Raw genomic sequence first — 16,104 nt, 5'->3', positions numbered from 1 at the left:
CTTACAAGTTATCATGAGGCCGGCCCTTTGCCTCCCTCCTATGTATATAGAACTTTATCTACACTCTCCCTCTCTTTATTTCCCACTCCCAGTTAAGGCATCCTTGTTATAATGTAACTTTTATGCTCCTTGAATTGTCTCTTGTTGATTGTTTTGGTTATAGTTACTGCCTAGTTCAATGTAAACCGAGTTGATTTGATTTGTATCAAGAAAGTTGGTATATAAAAGCCTTTAATAATAATAATATTATTGTGTTGCCAAATTTATTTGCATTTTTAATTTCGGCTAGCATTGCAGTTTGTTTTTTCATCTTGGCCAGGTGGCCGTAGCACACCCCCACTGCAATACCCTTATCTAATACATATGAAATTACTTTAGATAAGGATTCCCAACAGTGCATCTAATATCTTTATCATGCTTGACTCTATGCCATCTTTTACATATAGTGCTACCCTTCCATCAATTCAATCTGCCCTGCCACGTTGATATAATTGATATTCTGGTATCACAGTGTGCCACTGGTTATCCTCCTTCCACGACATCTCTGAAATGCCAATAATGCCATATAATCTAACTCACAAATCTTACTATTCAGAATTCTGGCATGCACATGCAAATATTTAAAAGTATAAATTTTAGTTGTACTTTTCATGTATCAAGAGTTGTCCTGTTGAGTTTGGAATTTTGCTGGAGAACTTGGGGTTTGTGTGTGTGACCCAAAAGACTCCTCCTCTCCACTTTCATCTCGCCCATACTTCCATTCTTTTGTCTTCCACCTCTCCATCTCCAACTTTTATTCCTCCACCTCATTCTACATTACTATAATTTCTCATTCCCATCCCTCCCTTTCTTCACTTACAGATTTTGTCCCTTTCCTTTTCCCTAGCATCCTTTCTCAGCATCATCCCCTTATCTATCCATTCACTTTCTCTCTCCTATCCTTCTATTCCGTTTCCCATTCCTTCTTTCTAAACACCATCCCTCATCAAAGTCTCATTTTCCATTATTATATCTTGCTTCCACCAAACTTTCTTTTCTCTCCTCAGAATTAATCCTTATGTCTTCTACTCGGCATTCATCCCCCTGCCTCTTTCCTCCTCCTTCCATTGAGCATCCATCTCACTGCATCCCCCCAGCATTTATTTTCTGCTTTACCTTCTTCCACAGCATCTGCCCCTCTTGCCCCCTTTCTCTAGCATCTGACCCCCCGTTTTCCACCTACCCCTTGCCTCTCCCACTTTCTTGTCCATCTACGTCCTACCTCTCCCCCACCATCTGGCTCCTACCTCTTCACCAGCACATATTCATTCCTTGATTCTCGCTTCAAGTTTCCCAACATTCGCGCTCTTCTAATTCTTGCCCTTCTTTCCCAGTATTCACTTTCCCCTGCCAGGTGTCCACTTTTCCCAGCATTTTCTGACCCGTTGCTTGCCCCTCCCCCAGCTCTCCACTGTTGCATGCCCCCTCTTCCCAACCGTTCACTCTGCCCTGTTACTTGTTCCCACTGTTCACTATCCCCATCTGCTTCCCCTGCTACTTACTCCTTTCCCCAGCATTCGCCGTCGCCTCTTTCTTGCCCTCCACACGCTCAGCATCCACTCCCCTCCTTAACATACCACCCCACCATCCCCTGGATCAGAACCTCCTGTGGCTGATCTAACAAGCTTTGAAGTTGCTCATCATGATGCCGGCAGAGAAGAAACCATGCGACGGGCGCTCCATGACAAGCTCGGAGGCAATGGAATTTAACTTCAAAACCCAGATCTGGCCAGACATCAGTAGCTCCGGCCAACCTCGCCCTCCTCCTCTCCAAGCGCCAGAAGCAGTGTTGCCAAATTTGGATGCTTTTTACATTTATAGGCGGTTTGGGTTTTTTTTTTTTTTCCACTACGATCTCGCTAACAATGAGCCACGACTCGTTGCCTGCCTAACTCACACCATAGAAAAGAAAGGGGAAGGCGCACTGCGCATGCGCACCAATACAGAGACGTCACTGGCTGCCTGCTGGCGAGAAGATCCCGGAATCAAGCGGCCACCTCTGACCTTCACCAGGACTCATAATACCGCGCATGCGGCCTGTGGGCTGCCGCTGCTCGTATCTCAGGTATTGTAGTCTTTCCTGGCTGTAAAGAGCGAGAAAGGTTTGTTTTAGAAGTAAGGTTGGGCTCAAATAAAATAGCTTTCCTTGTATTTCATGAATATGTTGTGCAGCGCTGCTGGCACGCTTTTGGGGAAGGGCGGGTGGGATAGCTGGGCTGAGGCTGGTCGGAGATGGAAGGCCTCGGGGTGCAAAGATGCTGTGAGAGCAGCGGGATCGAGAGAAGCGATGATTCGGGGATGAACTGGTGCTAGGTTCTTGTACACACGGTGACGGCATGAACAAATCTTTCTGGTGGGCTGTCGGCCTGCGGTTGTCATAGGAACCTGTGTCTGAGCACTGTGACTCCAGAGGCCCTGAAGAATCGATATATTTGGGGAAGGGGGGTGGTGCTAGTGCTGAGTCACCTTCTCTTCGACTCTTTCGCGCCCCCCCCCCCCTCCTCCTCCCCAAAACAAAGCAATCAAACTACACCTATGATCGAAGCTCGCTTAAAGTCACTGAACTTTTCAGAGCTTGGGCACTGTCAGTGGAGTAGGTTTTACTTGCTGACCCCTCCTTAAAATCAGATGTATGCTGGGATTCAATAATATTTTAGGTTTTATTAGAATTATAAACAGTCTTTGGGTGTGTATGGTGACATCTGCTTGGAAATCTAGGGTGCTTTGTGAAAGAAAAGCTAATCTTAGCAAGTAAAACAGATTATGGGAGTTTAAATCAGATTTATCGCTCATGTCTCTTAGTTCAGTTCACGGTTTTCTGAGTTTTTAAATACATAGGTTTCACCTAAACTGCAGTAAATTTGTGATTATTAGTCCATTTGATTATATAGAAGAAAGAGCCAACAAACAAGTTGCAGATTATACCTTTATATGGAACTAACTTAAACCTAGATGTATTATGTTTGACCAGTAAAAAGGTATTGCCTACAGTTTGTTTACTAACCCCTATTTCTTCTTAAACTGCACACAATTAATTTCCTCTACACTATAGTTTACATCTTTGAGGCATGTTGGTTAAAAGAGCTAAGGTGTACATAGTTAAGTCCCTGAATCTGTGATCGTGTTTGCCAGTCCCTGTCTCATGCTTAGATATCACAGGAAGACAGCCTGTAGAATAAGTATTTTGTTCTTTTTTATTATTAGGAACTTGTAAGTTACAAAACACATTTGTAAAAAGAAAGGCTAGACGCAGAAGCAGAGATAAAGAAAAACACGGTAAGTGAAAACACAGGGATAAAGGGGGGAAAGCCCTGTCTTTGTTATAGGTTATATACAGGAAGAAATTGCAAATTTACATATCTTCTCATACATTTTCCATACATGATGACAAGCTAGTTATGTTCATATCTGGTGACATTACATTGATCTGATATTGAAAAGATTGCTAGTATCTCAGAATTACTTAGACTATGTGGCCATGTAACAATGCAAACTCCATACAAATCCAAAAGTTACTGCAATATTTTTCCTAACCTTTTGCATATATCTGCTCTACCATTAGCACAGCAAAATTATTATTGCATGTTACATTTGTGTATAACCCCTTTCTTTCTTTACATGCTCACATAGAGGTGAATTTTAAAAGCTGCCCAGATGAGCACGTATCTAGACTCCTACAGCTCACACATCTCAAAAGTTTTCAAAGAACGGCAGGGTATGGTCAAGAGATTTGCGTGTAAATACTTATGCACCAGGGTATGCACCCAGATCACTACCACATAAATTTACTTCTGCTAGGCACTAGGTGTAAGTTTTTTTGTTTGTTTTTCTTTTAACTAGCCATACCTGAGGATTTTAAGAATTTGTGGTAACTGGGAGAAGTAGAAGCTATTCAACTAGGGGGGGGGGGGTTGGAGGTCCTAGCTGTTAACTGGACAAGCTGGTGAAACTGGAAATGGTGTGCACCTTTTAAAATTCCCCGACTTTTGTGGTGGAAGCAGGATTTACATGTCCATGCGCACACCCATTTAAAATTGTGTGCACAGTCAGACTATTTTAGAACATGTGCGCATATGCATGTAAATTATAAAATAGCTATGTATCTAGGTGCGTGCCAGCACGCATGTACCAAATAGTGCCCATGCACCACTTTGAAAGCTATAGTCCCAATGAGAGAAATCTGTCTGTAGCTCATATGGCCTTAAAAACTGAAAAATGCTGCTTGCAGAAGTATTCAACCCCTTCAGTCTAGTATTTGGTAGAACCATCTTCTGCTGTAATAACTTTGTTAGGGTAAGTTTTTTTTTTTTCTTACCAGCTTTGCACACTATTTGTATGTGATTTTTTTTTTTTCCCCCCATGCTTCATGGCAGATTTGCACCAGGCTGTTTGGATGACACTTATGGACTCCAGTTTTCACATAATGCCACATATTCTCAATTGGCTGGAGACCTGGATATTGACTAGGCCATTGTAGAACATTCACTTTTTTGTTGTTCAACCACTCCTGAGTTGTTTGGCCTTGAGCTTGGGATCATTGTCCTGCTGAAAAGTGAACTTTCTCCCAAGTTTTAGTTTTTTTAGCAGGCTGAAGTAGGTCATCTTGCATTATCTCCCTGTATGTCGCACCATCCATCTGTCCATCCTTCAGTGTTAACAAGATGCCTAGTCCCCGCTGAGGAAAAATATCCCCACATACTTTACTGTTAGGATGATGTTTGCTGCGGTTTGGGCAGTGTTAGGTTTCCACCACACACAGGCCCGGATTTTAAAAAGGCCCGGCCACGCGCGCAAAGTCCCGGGATGTGCGCATGTCCCGGGGCTTCGAAAAAGGGGCGGGTGGGGTCAGAGGCTCCCGGAAAAGTGGCCAATTGCCGCTATGCCGGGAGGGGGGGCGGGGGTCGTGTGCCAGCAGGCTAATGGCGTGCGCAACATGAGCCTACACAGAGGCAGGCACAGAAGGTAAAACAAAGGTCAGAGGGGGTTTAGGATTGGTCTGGGGGGATAGGTTATGGGAAGGGGTAGGAAGGTTAGATTAGGGGGTTTGGAACGGGGGAAGGCCACGGGCGTCTGCGCACACAAGTTGCACAATTGTGCACCCCCTTGTGAGCACCAACCCCCTGATTTTATAACATGTGCGCACCATGGTATTTTGAATTTTGGCCAAAGGCTTCATTTTTGTCTCTTCTGACCACAAAACCTTATTCCACATTTTAGCTGGATCACTCTGATGCTTTCTGAAAAACACCAGACATGCTTTGATGTGTGTTTTCTTCAGTAATGGCTTCTTTCTAACAACCCTCCCATGCAGGCCAGTTGTATGCAGAACTCTTGATATGATTGGCTGGTGCACATCCACTTCAGTCTCAGCCACTGAACTGTAGCTCTTTCAAAGTGATTGGCCTTTCTGTGGCTTCCCTCACAAATTTTGCTCCGATGCTGGCTTTGTCTAGCTTCCATTTCCACATAATTGATCCAACAGTGTTCACTGGGATATCTAAATGCATGGATATAATTTTGTAGCCTTTTCCTATCTTGTGCACTTTATCTTTATCTTTAATTTCCTTAGAATGCTGTTTGGTCTTCATTTTCAAGTTTCTTCAGATTCACAGCCTGACCAATGATACTGGAATGTGGAGGTGGGGGTCTTTTATCTAGAAAAGCTGACCTGTTTTAATGATTCACAGGTAGAGGCCAATTGTAAGTCAATTGTTAGGGCGATATCTTTCATCCATGTAAATTGAGAGCTTCCACAATACAGGGGTTGAATACTTATGCAAGCAGCATTTTTCAAGTTTAATTTTATTTTACAAAAAATGTAGAGAAATAATGAATTGTGACTTTTTGAAAATTTACTTTGAGCAAACTGGTTTGCAATAAACATACTGTCTGAAACACACAAATCTGAATTTTTAGGCACTCAAATAATTTTGCAAGCTAATATATATATATATATATTAGCTTGCAAAATTATTTGCAAGATCAGATCCACACAAATCTGAATTTGATTATTTGAGTGCCTAAAATTCAGATTTGTTTGGATTACACACAGACTGTTTCAGACACATACACACACACACACACATATATATATATATATATATATATATATATATATATATATATATATACACACCCACATACATATCTCATAATTTTCTTGTTTCACAAATACTAGGTTTTAACAAAATACCAGAATTGTAAAAAGTTACTGTAGTTGAGTGTTCGTTAGATCGCCACTCCAGACTGATTTTGAAAGCCTTGTCTTTTTGTTTATGGAAGTGTTTTTTTAACTGGACATGGGATTCTTTGTAGGTGGTGCTACAGTATTGGATCAACATAAATATTTTCCCCCGTAGATAAGCAGCTGAATTAGCCATGCTGTATGGGAACGTCCTCCGTGCCACTAGGGGGCGGAGCTCTCAAAGTCTATTACAGACTTTTAGCTAGGTACTCCCTCCCTCCTATATCCTGGCAGGATCACCTCAGATACCTCAGTCAAAATTTTTCCACGTAACTGCGTGCGCGGAGCTCTCCCTTCTCCCTTCATAAAACAAACAACTAATAATCTCTACATATCAAAAAATTAGAAGAAAGAAGAGAAGAAAGAAAAAAAAAAACATGCCTCTGATGACTTGCTCTCACGAGATTGTAATAAACATCTCGGGGCATCCCCCCCTCCCCCCCCCCCTTCCAGCCTATTGACTTTCCACCTCTCGGTATGCCTCACAGTCACCCGGGGGAGGGGCTCTAATGCCACAGTCAGTTGACTTATCGCAGTTAAACAGGAACCTGATTCCAGCACTGAGGCTTCACCTCCATTGTGGCAGCAATTTGGAAATCCCCTGACTCCAGGGACTTCCATCGGGCCATGCGCTCCTTTTTCTGCCTGACCTCCTCTGTAGCCTCGTGGGCAGGCACTAGTCGAGCTCCCGTGGCATTAATGCCTGTTAAGAAGGGGAAATGGATACATCAGCGCGTCGACGCACGCGTCCGCCGGCGCATCGATGCACCGGGACACATCATGTGCAGGAGATGACAACCTCGATTGCCTCTTTCTCCATCGGGTACTTTCATGGGCATCTGTGAAGCGACGATACGATCACCGCTAAACATGTTTTTTTCATCCCACCAGTGTTTACACAAACAGAAGGTGGATAATCCCTTTACGACGGACTATCCTACAGAAGTGCAAATTCCAAACAAATACAGCCTTCATAGGAAATGTCCGCCACTATTTCGTATTGAACAAAAAAAAAAAATTAAATAACACATACTACTAGCTCGATATGTCAGCTGGGGACTCCCATACAGCATGGCTAATTCAGCTGCTTATCTACGTGAAAAGAGCAAGTTTGCTTACCGTAAACGGTGTTTTCCGTAGATAGCAGATGAATTAGCCATGCTGACCCACCCATCTCCCCGGACAGTTCTAGCATATCTACCTTGCTTTGATACTGACTGAGGGTACCTGAAGTGTTTTTTCTGCCAGGATATGAGGGAGGGGGTACCTAGCTAGAAATCTGTAATAGACTTTGAGAGCTCCGCCACCTAGCGGAACGGAAGACGTACCCATACAGCATGGCTAATTCATCTGCTATCTACGGAAAATACCGTTTACGGTAAACAAACTTGCTCTTATCCAGGGCTACTGATATACATGAGCTTTGGGACTACAGAGACTCCTTTTTTAGATATGGTGCAGAAAGTTCATGGATATTGACTTCAATGTTTTTTTGTGCTGGGCTATTACGAATTCCCACAACTGAAAAGCTGGGGGTGGGAAAGTATTTATTTAGAAAATGTCACCAGGCCAGAATTGTAAGAGCCAGGGAATTTTTTAAAAAAATTTTTGGTCTTATGTTTTCTTCATTTTGCTCATTTTTGTCAAGTCTAATATGTGATGTACCAGTAATTTGCATTTTAATTTTATTTTTATGAAATATTTAAATATATTCATAAAAAAACACATTACACAAGAAATGGTGCAGAGAATTGTTCCATCAGAAAGAGAAAATTCCCTAGTCCATGTCATCTGTCAAGCTCCCAAATTAGAGGTTAAAGAGGGGATAGAGCGAAAAACAAAGGAAAAACATTTTTCTCTCTATTGTAAGTTCAATATAAAGGCTACCAGTTAAAAATCTTTTTCAAACTATACATTCCCTATTTATCCCAATTGGGTCTGCTTTCCATTTTTTGAATGGTGCTCTTTTGGCTTTAATTGTCTCTTAACTCACTGTTAACCACCTCGGTAGTCGTTTTGATTTTCTTTCAAACCTTTTTAGTGCACGGAATTCATTTTGTGTGGGCCTCAAGGATCGGGATCTTGTATGTGTGAGTGAGGGGAAAGTGTGTGTGTTTGCAACAGAGTGTGTGAGCGGGTGGGTTCATGGAGGAGGAGGGGGTGTGAGTAAGAGAGGATGGAAGAAGGCTAAATGAGAGAAGGGGTTGGCAGGGGTAGATATAGAATGGAAGGAGTTGAACCTGGCGGGGGAAGGAAGAGAAAGTGGTGAGCGGACATGGCAGAGTGAAAGAAGTCTGACCGGGGGAGTAGGAAGAGATGTGTAAGGGCCACTTTTACATTGTATTAGGGGAATTCTGCTCAAAATATTTAAATCTCTGTATCTTTGAGTAAGAACTCTTCTGTATTATATTTTAAATTAATTACTTGATGTCTATTGTTGTTTTAATGTGCAGAATTCCCCCAGGAATAAAATGTATCTGATACCTCAGACTAAATCATGATGCTTCAAATTGTAAGGCCTGTACAAGGATGTCCCCTATGACCAAAAGGATAAGGGAACTGATTCTGGTAGAACTACTTGTGTCCTCTTCATCAGCGAGTAAGAATTGCTTGACTTTTAAAGGAGCTTAAGATACCCTCTTCTGAAAAGGTCGAGAGGCATGAGAAGAAGCCCTGTGACTTGGATGAGTCCAAGCACCAGGAATCCTCTTCGTTTGAAAGAGGGAAGAGCACCTCATTTTATCAGACGACACACCAAGCTGCCAGGAAGGATAAAAGAGCTCAAGAAGCAGAAAAGACAAGTGTCTAGTAGTGCTGAATGAGAAATAGCCCATTTAAAACCAAGAACAGACAAAGTGCAAAGCGAGATGTTTTTGTCTTTACCTGAACCATCCTCTGCATAAAAGCTCAGAAGTAATATCTGTGCAGACAAATCCTTTTGCTATGCAAAATATTGAAAGGTGTTTGAGGAAAAAATGCCTGTTCCCTGTATGTACCAGGATCAGTCCAGACAGTGGATTATGTCCCCCGTCCAGTAGATGGAGTCAGAACAAAAAGCTCGGGGGGGGAGGTCCTATATAACCTCACCTCCCTTGCCTCAATCCTCGGTATCTCCTGACTCCAGCAGATGTGAGCAAGGGACTGGCAGTCCCCAGCTCAGGAGCTTAGGTTTCCTAGGCCTCTTTGTTCTGTTCTCTGAGGGATCAAGTGGAAAAAAAAAAAAAGCAAAAGCAAAGTGGCTTGTTTTGTTAGGGCAGGAAGGGCTTGCTGACAGGTCTGCTCCCTTGTCTCTCTTCTCCTGCCTTCTTTCCCTCTTTCCTTCTCCTTTGCCTTCAGGTATTGGGGTAAGTGTGTGATTTTTCTTTTAGCTGTACTCACCGGTGCAGTGGGCCGTGCCGGATCGCTGGGGTGCACGTTAGTGGTGCTAACCTCTCCCTGCTCCTCGCCGCTGCCGACCCGCGGCCCTGCGAAGTGCCATTCCCCGGGGCCGCCAGCCGCTGGGAGGTCCAATTCCCCGGCGGCTCCCTCGGGTCGGTGAAGGGGTGATCCGCGCATGTTGGTCCGTTGGGCGCCAAGGTTTTCGCCGCGCCTATCTGGTTCCTGCCCCCCCCACCGGGGACTCACTATGCCGCGAGCGGTGGCTTGTTCTTCTTGCGGCCGCAGGGGAGCCGGCTCTCGCGGGAGGGGCTCTGCACGAGCTGCCTTCCCATAGGGAAGATAGCTCTCCTCAGGGGGACGGCACAGGAGCCCGCGGGGAGGACCGCGTGGCTCGGAAGCGGCAGGCCCCGTTCTCTCTGAGCGCGGGAATGGCGGCCATTTTGTTTTCAGACGAGGCTGGCATTTTGGAGGAGGACTCGGGACCCGATTTCAGCGACGCCACCAGTTTTAGCTCCGTTCGCGGAGCCGGAGCCAGATTTCCAGGATGGGGAGGCCCCGGCTTGCCCCCCCCTCAGGGATGCCTTCGTTCTCACCGGAATTTGTGGTATTGATGCACAGGGTTTTCCTGCAGAGCAGGAGCCAGTCTCTGGATTTTCCCATGGGGCCCCTTCTCCCCCCCCCCCCCCGAACTGGTGCGCACGGCCCCATCCCTGGGGGGGGGGTTCTCCCCACAGGGCAGTGCCCAGCCACCCGGGGGAATGCCAGGTCCCTCCCGGGAACCCCCTGTGCCTTCGAGTGGATCGCACGCCCCTCTGGAGGGGGACCCTCTCCCGGATCCAGCCGGGAACAATTCCACCTTGGCGGGCCCAGGGTGGAGGGTGACGATCCGAGGGTCCTCCGCATTTTTCAGTCAGATGAGCTGGAAGACCTTATTCCCCATATTCTACAGGAGATGGATATCGATGCTCCTCCGGAGGCTGTCGGACCAGATCCCAAGGTGAGGAAGGGGGATCCTCTCCTGGCGGGCCTTCGGCCTCTGGCTAAAGCCTTTCCGACGCATCCCACCTTTTTGCAATTGATCTCCAGGGAGTGGGATGCGCCAGAGGCCACTCTCAGGGTCAGTAGAGGGATGGAGAAGCTCTATCCCCTCCCGGAGGAGTTCCTTGAGCTGCTCAAGGTCCCGGCCGTGGATTCCGCTCTCTCGGCAGTCACGAAGCATACCACCATCCCGGTCACAGGCGATGTGGCGCTGAAGGACCTACAGGACAGGAAGTTGGAGGTATATCTCAAGAGAGTCTTCGAGGTTTTGGCGCTCGGGATGCGGGCGGCCACCTGTAGTTCGTTAGCGCAGAGAACGGGGCTTCGTTGGGTACAACAGCTTCTCACATCACAAAACCTGCCGGCTGCGGAGGCTCAACAGGCGGATAGATTGGAGGCCGTGGTGGCGTATGGGGCGGACGCCCTATATGACCTCCGGGTCCTGGCTCGTTCAATGGTGGCGGCGGTTTCGGCCTGTCATCTTCTGTGTCTTCGAAACTGGTCGGTGGATGCCTCGTCTAAGACCCGGCTGGGGTCGCTGCCCTTCAAGGGCAAGTTTCTCTTTGGGGAAGATCTGGATCAAATCATCAAGTCCCTCAATGAGAATGCGGTTTATAGACTCCCGGAGGATAGGCCTCGTTCCACAAGATCATTCAGTTCCACCAGGAACCGGTCCCGGAATCAGCGCCGGTCTCTGACTACAAGGCAGCAGCAGCCACCCCGGGCTCTGTCGTCTCGTTCGCATACCTGTAACTGGTCCTTTTGAGGGCGCAGGCCTGGCAAGGAGGGCCAGGGTCCGGGCACCTCCTTGAAATCAGCTCAATGATGCCAGGCTGACCCACGAGTCGACTCCTCGGTAGGGGGCCGGATTGCTCTCTTCTACGAAGAGTGGGTCCAAATCACTTCGGATCAGTGGGTCCTGGATATTCTAAAACACGACTACGTATTGGATTTTGTCCACACGCCCAGGGACAGGTTTATTTTCTCCCCATGCGGGTCTCTTCACAAGCGAAGGGCCATTCATCAGACCCTCGATCGCCTACTCTCATTGAGGATGATAGTGCCGGTTTCCGCCTCCGAGCTTGGTCGAGGACATTATTCCATCTATTTCATGGTACCCAAAAAGGAAGGCACTTTCTGGCCCATCCTGGATCTCAAGACCGTCAACAGGTCCCTCCGGGTCCCGCGTTTTCACATGGAAACCCTCCGCTCGGTGCTGGTTGCGGTCCATCAAGGGGAATTCCTCACTTCTCTGGATCTCACGGAGGTGTTCCTTCATATCCCGATCCATCGTGCTTGTCAACGCTATCTTTGCTTCAAGATCCTGGGGCAACATTTTCAATTCTGAGCCCTTCCCTTCGGCTTGGCAACGGCTCCATGTGTCTTTACGAAGATCATGGTAGTAGTGGCGGCGGCACTACATCGGGAAGGGATCCTGGTGCACCCTTACCTGAATGACTGGTTCACTCGGGCGAAGGTTTTCATGGGTAATGATTTAGATGGACTGAATCAAATCACGGTGAACCTAGAAGATGTGGTAGGGCCTGATTGACAAACTGAAGAGTAGTAAATCACCCGGACCGGATGGTATACACCCCAGGGTTCTGAAGGAACTAAAAATGAAATTTCAGACCTATTAGTAAAAATGTGTAACCTATCATTAAAATCATCCATTGTACCTGAAGACTGGAGGATAGCAAATGTAACCCCAATATTTAAAAAGGGCTCCAGGGGTGATCCGGGAAACTACAGGCCGGTTAGCCTGACTTCAGTGCCAGGAAAAATAGTGGAAAGTGTTCTAACCATCAAAATCACAGAACATATAGAAAGACATGGTTTAATGGAACAAAGTCAGCATGGCTTTACCCAGGGCAAGTCTTGCCTTACAAATCTGCTTCACTTTTTTGAAGGAGTTAATAACATGTGGATAAAGGTGAACCGGTAGATATAGTATACTTGGATTTTCAGAAGGCGTTTGACAAGGTTCCTCATGAGAGGCTTCTAGGAAAAGTAAAAAGTCATGGGATAGGTGACGATGCCTTTCATGGATTGCAAACTGGCTAAAAGACAGGAAACAGTAGGATTAAATGGGCAATTTTCTCAGTGGAAGGGAGTGGACAGTGGAGTGCCTCAGGGATCTGTATTGGGACCCTTACTTTTCAATATATTTATAAATGATCTGGAAAGAAATACGACGAGTGAGATAATCAAATTTGCAGACGACACAAAATTGTTCAGAGTAGTTAAATCACAAGCAGATTGTGATAAATTGCAGGAAGACCTTGTGAGACTGGAAAATTGGGCATCCAAATGGCAGATGAAATTTAATGTGGATAAGTGCAAGGTGATGCATATAGGGAAAAATAACCCATGCTATAATTACACAATGTTGGGTTCCATATTAGGTGCTACAACCCAAGAAAGAAATCTAGGTGTCATAGTGGATAACACATTGAAATTGTCGGTTCAGTGTGCTGTGGCAGTCAAAAAAGCAAACAGAATGTTGGGAATTATTAGAAAGGGAATGGTGAATAAAACGGAGAGTGTCATGATGCCTCTGTATCGCTCCATGGTGAGACCGCACCTTGAATACTGTGTACAATTCTGGTCGCCGCATCTCAAAAAAGATATAATTGCGATGGAGAAGGTACAGAGAAGGGCTACCAAAATAAGGGGAATGGAACAACTTCCCTACGAGGAAAGACTAAAGAGGTTAGGACTTTTCAGCTTGGAGAAGAGACGACTGAGGGGGGGATATGATAGAGGTGTTTAAAATCATGAGAGGTCTAGAACGGGTAGATGTGAATTGGTTATTTACTCTTTCGGATAGTAGAAAGACTAGGGGGCACTCCATGAAGTTAGCATGGGGCACATTTAAAACTAATCGGAGAAAGTTCTTTTTTACTCAACGCACAATTAAACTCTGGAATTTGTTACCAGAGGATGTGGTCAGTGCAGTTAGTATAGCTGTGTTTAAAAAAGGATTGGATAAGTTCTTGGAGGAGAAGTCCATTACCTGCTATTAAGTTCACTTAGAGAATAGCCACTGAGATTAGCAATGGTAACATGGAATAGACTTAGTTTTTGGGTACTTGCCAGGTTCTTATGGCCTGGATTGGCCACTGTTGGAAACAGGATGCTGGGCTTGATGGACCCTTGGTCTGACCCAGTATGGCATTTTCTTATGTTCTTATCTCTGACCCAGGGTCTTCAGGCGGTGGACCGGGTGGTACAACTGCTTCGGTCTCTGGGTTGGATTATCAACTATGGCAAGAGCAACCTTACTCCATCCCAGTCGTTGAAGCGCGCACCCAGAAAGTTCAACACAAAGGAGGGCAAGGTGTTCTTGCTGCCGGAGAAGGCACAAGTGCTGCGCGAGCAGATCCTTCGTTTCACGGCGCTCCTGACCCCCACAGCATGGGGTTATCTACAGGTTCTGGGAACCATGGCTTCCACTATCGACCTAGTTCTGTGGGTCTTTGCGCACCTGCATCCTCTCCAGAAGGCATTGCTGTCCCAGTGGAAGCCGATATCACGGGATTTCCAGGCAGTACTCCCGTTCCTGACACCAGCCCACCTCAGCCTCCGCTGGTGGCTGAATCCTCAACGCTTGGCCCAGGGGGTGTCCCTGGAGGTTCCGGACTGGGTGGTAGTCACCATGGACGCCAGTCTCGCCGGCTGGGGAGCGGTCTGTCAGTCGAGCTCAATCCAGGGCCGTTGGATGGCGGATCAAGCACAGTGGCCCATCAACCACTTGGAGACCAGAGCGGTTCACTTACCATTGAAGGACTTTCTTCCCCTGGTTCGTCATCGGGCGTTCAGGATCCTCTCTGACAACGCAACCACGGTGTCATACATCAATCACCAGGGAAGCACGAGGAGCCGACACGTCTCGTGGGAGGCAGACAAGCTGATGCAGTGGGCGGAACTCCATTTGCTCCGCCTGGCAGCCTCCCACATTGCAGGCCTGGACAATGACAGGCGGACTTTCTCAGCCGTCAGCATCTAGATCCCAGAGAGTGGGAGCTCTCGGAGGAAGCAATGCGTCTGATCGTACGACATTGGGGGATTCCCCACATGGATCTCATGGCCACGGCCGGCAATACAAAGGCACCTCGCTTCTTCAGCCGCAGAAGAGAACATGGCACGGAAGGGGTCGATGCTCTGTTTCTCCCGTGGCCCAGGCAGATCCTGTTGTATGTCTTTTTGTCGAGGCTTCTGGTGGGGAAGGTGATTTGGCGGATAGAGTGCCATCAGGGCCCGGTAATTCTGGTGGCGCCGGAGTGGCCCCAGCGGCCGTGGTTCGCAGACCTTCTGAACCTGGCAGAGGAGGGGCTGGTAAGTCTCGGTCATCTCCCGCGTCTTCTCCGTCAAGGTCCCATATTTTTCGAGGAGGCAGATCGCTTCTGTCTTGTGGCTTGGCTTTTGAGAGGCACAAGCTGAGGTGTCGTGGCTACCAGAGGCGGTGATTTTGACTCTTTTGCGGGCACGTAAGACGTCCACCTCCATTACTTACGTGAGGGTGTGGAAGGTTTTTGAGACATGGTGCGGTTCACATACCATTCATCCGTTGCACGCCTCTGTGGCACAGATTCTTTCGTTCCTGCAGGATGGTCTGGATTTGAGCCTCGCGTATAACTCCATCAGGGTCCAGGTGGCGGCTTTGGGAGCTTTCCTTCACAACGGGAATGACTCGTTACTCTCATCCCATCCGGATATACTGCGTTTCCTCAAGGGGGTAAAGCACTTGAAGCCACAGTCTAGGCCACGTTGTCCTTCTTGGAGTTTCAACCTGGTACTCCACGTCCCCAGTGGTCCACCATTCGAGCTTCTTCGAACTGCCACCCTCAAGGATCTCTCCTTCATGACTATTTTCCTGGTAGCGATCAGCTCGGCGCGTCGCATTTCCGAACTTCAAGCGTTGTCCTGCCGTGAGCCATACCTCCGTTTCACTGAGGAGGGGGTTTCCTTGTGCACGGTACCCTCTTTTCTACCTAAGGTAGTCTCGGCCTTTCATCTCAACCAGTCGGTTGAATTGCCTTCCTTTTCCTCGTTGGACTCCAGAGATCTTCGCAAGCTAGATGTCAAGCGATGTCTGATGCAATATTTGGCGGTCACTAATGATTTTCGGCTTTCGGATCATTTGTTTGTCCTCTGGTCGGGACCTAAGAAGGGTCGTATGGCTTCCAAGGCCACTATCGCCTGTTGGCTGAAGGGAGCGATTGTCTCCGCATATCTTGGTGCTGGACGGCACCCTCCGCTGAGAGTTAAGGCACACTCCCTTCGTTCTCAAGCTACGTCCTGGGCGGAGAGTACGTTGTTGTCCTCGCAGGAAATCTGCAGGGTGGCCACATGGAAGTCGCTCCATACCTTTTCGGGACACTACCGTTTGGATGTGCGGGCTC

At 47.0% G+C, this 16,104-nt stretch overlaps 1 protein-coding gene across 2 annotated transcripts in view; it reads left to right on the top strand.

The window, feature by feature from the left end:
* The first annotated feature begins 1,947 nt into the window (after positions 1–1,947).
* PEX2 (peroxisomal biogenesis factor 2) overlaps positions 1,948–16,104 on the top strand; it is a 50,480-nt gene continuing 36,323 nt past the window's right edge. The window contains exons 1-2 of one of the 2 annotated variants that reach the window (XM_029591505.1): positions 1,948–2,104; positions 3,244–3,315. The gene's annotated coding sequence lies outside the window, so the exon portion shown is untranslated. Of the gene's footprint in view, positions 2,142–3,243; positions 3,316–16,104 lie in introns of both variants that reach the window. The other variant, XM_029591506.1, reaches the window with a different exon arrangement.

This window comes from Rhinatrema bivittatum, chromosome 2 (assembly GCF_901001135.1).
Source record: "Rhinatrema bivittatum chromosome 2, aRhiBiv1.1, whole genome shotgun sequence".
NCBI lineage: Eukaryota > Metazoa > Chordata > Amphibia > Gymnophiona > Rhinatrematidae > Rhinatrema > Rhinatrema bivittatum.
This window is presented reverse-complemented; position numbering and strand designations above follow the sequence as displayed.